This window comes from Bubalus kerabau, chromosome 10 (assembly GCF_029407905.1).
Source record: "Bubalus kerabau isolate K-KA32 ecotype Philippines breed swamp buffalo chromosome 10, PCC_UOA_SB_1v2, whole genome shotgun sequence".
Lineage (NCBI taxonomy): Eukaryota > Metazoa > Chordata > Mammalia > Artiodactyla > Bovidae > Bubalus > Bubalus kerabau.
In genome coordinates, this window is record NC_073633.1 from 47,518,531 (window position 1) to 47,522,500 (window position 3,970).

At 44.4% G+C, this 3,970-nt stretch overlaps 1 pseudogene; it reads left to right on the forward strand.

Annotated features, from left to right (window-relative positions):
• The first annotated feature begins 3,430 nt into the window (after nt 1–3,430).
• The window catches only part of LOC129622095 (40S ribosomal protein S15-like), a 2,081-nt pseudogene continuing 1,541 nt past the window's right edge, over nt 3,431–3,970 (forward strand).

The following is a 3,970-nucleotide window of genomic DNA, read 5'->3' on the forward strand; positions in this document are numbered from 1 at the left end:
CTCCAGGCCACATCCCCGCCTGGGGGAAGGGAGGCCCCGGTGCTAGGGGCAATGGCTCTGCTTTCACTTGAGGCCCTGACAGGGGCTTTGTTGGAATTATTCACGCCTGGAAACTTAGGGAAGAAGCTACGCAGTGTGTTCTGTCACGACATAGCCACCGTTGCTGAGGCTCAACCACTCGGTCGTAGCGAGCCACTAGAGGCAAGGCATCTACCGCTCAGGGCCTGCTGGCGGGAAATCTCTTTCTTTTTAAATTTGCAATATTTTTTCTTCCAGTTTTAGTGAAATATATGTTATGACATATAACACACACACAAAAAAAATAAAACTTAAAAAGAGATATAACTGACAAAGAGCACTGTGTAAGTTCAAGGTAAACAGGGGTGTTTACTTATAGTAGAAAAGTACTTTTCTGGATCCACAGGTATCCCTTGCTTTTCAAAAGTTCGCTTTTCATCACTTTACTTTTATAAAAGATGTACATTAGTACCTGTTTTCACCAACCAAAAGAAATCAGAGAAGGATTTTTGCTTTTACCAAAGAAAGATGAAAATCAAAAATAGTGTTCCACATTCGTTTTGCAGTGAGCCCTTAAACACTTAAGAGAATCAGCTTGCACCCTGAGAAGCCAGAGTGGCCCCACTAAGCTCCCTCCTCGGGAATGATACGCAGCATCTCAGCATCAGGCCGCTGGAGCGTTGAGCTGTCTCTGTGAGCATCTATGTGTTCTCTCAATTTAGCCTGTGCCTCCATTAGCAAGATGTGTCTTAAGGCAATTGCTTCTTTGCCTTATAACTTTCAGCTTAAAGAAGATTTCCTAGGAATGCTCTACTTTTGAATAGCAGGGGAAACCTGTAAGTCTCTACCAAGGTGGAAAAACAAAAGAGGGCTGAATTTTTCCTGAAAAATGGAAGAGAACATTTTCTTTATGGAAGGGAAGAGCATTCCCACAGTGTTATAATATGCACACAAAGTGTTTCTGTGTCAAAAGGATATAAATCAAGAGACCATTCTTCTTTCACCCAGCCCACTTCACTCAATTATGTTACCTGCCTGAAACCCTGTAAGCAATGCAGCTTGAGGTTCTGGACTAGAGCCATGCAGGTGGAAAGCAGAAAAATCATCTAAGTTTCATGTCACTTACCCACAATATTCTTTATACTTATTGCTATTCCCTACCACTATTGCTCAATCTCCAAATATCTCTGAGCCAAAGAGCTCCCCGCCCCCACCATCACCTCTGTCTTCTAAATAACTTGGGGGCATCTGGATCTCAAAGGTTCTGCAGCATTGCCAGGTGGGGACATCCTCTAGGCAGGTAGAAAAATGGTACTAGAGGCAAATACCAGTGAGGCAGAGGTAATGGTAAGTTCACTGAGTTAAAGCAGGGGGGAAAGGAAACTGTAGAGATCAAGAAGAGACCTGTAAGTGGCACAAATAATTAAAAACTGAGGAGAGGCAATTCAAGTAAAGGAGACTCAATAAAAGTAATTAGTTACCCAAGTGATGGAAGAGCTGAGACACTAAAGGGACAATGGGGCAATCCAGAGATTAGCAGTACCACGAAGTTTTTGCCACCCCGGGCCTAACAGAACAAAAGAAGGAGATGATGATGCCAGAAACCAGAATCAGGACTTTTGGTGGAAAGGACAGGACCTGAGGCTGCCTACCATGAGCTGCGGCTACAGGGAAGAAAGGGTGCGGTCTACTGAGCTGAAAATGACAGAGACTGAAGTGCTGCCTGAGAAACCACCCTAGTGTTCTGCCAGCTCCTTTCATGGGCCATGGCTGACTCACATTGATATTTGACAGAAAACAACAAAATTCTGTAAAGTAATTATTCTTCAATCAAAAAAAAAAAGAGTTTGCATGCCATAACTAAAAATCCAGCATGCCGAAACAAAGACCAAGATACATGTGCGACAGAAAGGCTTTGTAGGCTTGATACAAACAACAGGGAAAGAGTAGAGAATCAATCTGGGAGCAACTGCAAATAACTGGGTAGAAATCAGACTTTGGAGGATTCACAAGGAATTGAGGAATAAGAAACAGAAGCAGCAAATGCAAACCACACATTTGTCCTTTGTGCTATTTCAGTGCAAACTTGGTCCTGTTTGCATTCTTATATTCCTGAGATTCAGTTCAGTTCAGTTCAGTCACTCAGTCGTGTCTGACTCTTTGCGACCCCATAAACCACACCACGCCAGGCCTCCCTGTCCATCACCAACTCCCAGAGTCCACCCAAACCCATGTCCATCGAGTCAGTGATGCCATCCAACCATCTCATCCTCTGTTGTCCCCTTCTCCTCCTGCCCTCAATCTTTCCCAGCATCAGGGTCTTTTCAAATGAGTCAGCTATTCGCATGAGGTGGCCAAAGTACTGGAGTTTCAGCTTCAACATCAGTCCCTCCAATGAACACCCAGGACTGATCTCCTTCAGGATGGACTGGTTGGATCTCCTTGCAGTCCAAGGGACTCTCAAGAGTCTTCTCCAACACCACAGTTCAAAAGCATCAATTCTTCAGCTTTATTTCTAGTCCAACCCTCACATCCATACATGACTACTGGAAAAACCATAGCCTTGACTAGACGGACCTTTGTTGGCAAAGTAATGTCTCTGCTTTTTAATATGCTGTCTAGGTTGGTCATAACTTTCCTTCCAAGGAGTAAGCGTCTTTTAATTTCATTGCTGCAATCACCATCTGCAGTGATTTTGGAGCCCAGAAAAATAAAGTCAGCCACTGTTTCCACTGTTTCCCCTGTTTTCCCATCTATTTGCCATGAAGTGATGGGACCAGATGCCATGATCTTAGTTTTCTGAATGTTGATTGGGGGGAAGCTAATGCCTAAACGCTGATTTTAGAAGCTCCATTTCAAGTTACTATTCCCTAAATGGAATAGCTTTTCCCCGAGTTTCTCCTTCCTCATTTTCTGCTGAAATTTACCTCTCTGTTACTTTATAATTCCTTTTCTTCAATGAAGATAATAAATAATTGTATGATTCTCCCCAATAACATCCTGAGTTGTTTCCATGAATAAGTTCTTTTTACACAATTTTTAACTCTTCTACAATCAGGAATTCAGCAATGGGATGCTGTTCTTGTTATTACTTTGCAATTACAAAGCAGTAAATCCATTCATTTGAGAGCTAGTCAGCCTGTGATTTAAAATAACATCTAAGTAGAAGCTAGGACCCCTCCTCTATTGGAGAGATGAAGTTTTCCATTTCAATAATAGGAACAGCGAACAGCACACAATATAGATACTCTGTATCCATTAAGTGATGTGCTCCTAAATCAGGTGATTACTATTGTAATCATACAGTCAGTGCAACAAACGGGGGTTGATTTAAGAGAGCAAGACATTACCCGGAGACAGAACAAGACCAAGACCTGGAGTATTTTAAAAACCTAGCTCTAACTTTCAATTTTCTCTTCTGAAATTTTAGAATAATGATCGATGCCCCAACTACCTCACAGAGCTTTTGGAACGTCAAATGAGACAAGTGCCTGAGTATGCCTTTTTGAAATGCAGCACAGATCCTTTCCAAGGAGCCGACAAGATGGCGGAAGTGGAACAGAATTAGAAGCGGACCATCCGCAAGTTCACCTACCGTGGCGTGGATCTCGACCGTGTTCTACGACCTGGACATGTCCTACGTACGAGCAGCCGATGCAGCCATAAGGCGAGCGGCGGCAGTGGCGGCTGAACCGCGGCCTCCGGCGGAAGCGAGACTGGTTGCTGAAGCGGCTGCGCAAGGCCAGGAAGGATGCGCTGCCCCTGGAGAAGCCCGAGGTGGTGAAGACGCACCTGCGCAAACTGATCTTCCTGCCACAGATGCTGGACAGCATGATGAGCGTCTACAACCGCAAGACCTTCAGTTCAGTTCAGTCGCTCAGTCGTGTCCGACTCTTTGCGACCCCGTGAATCGCAGCAGGCCAGGCCTCCCTGTCCATCACCAACTCCCGGA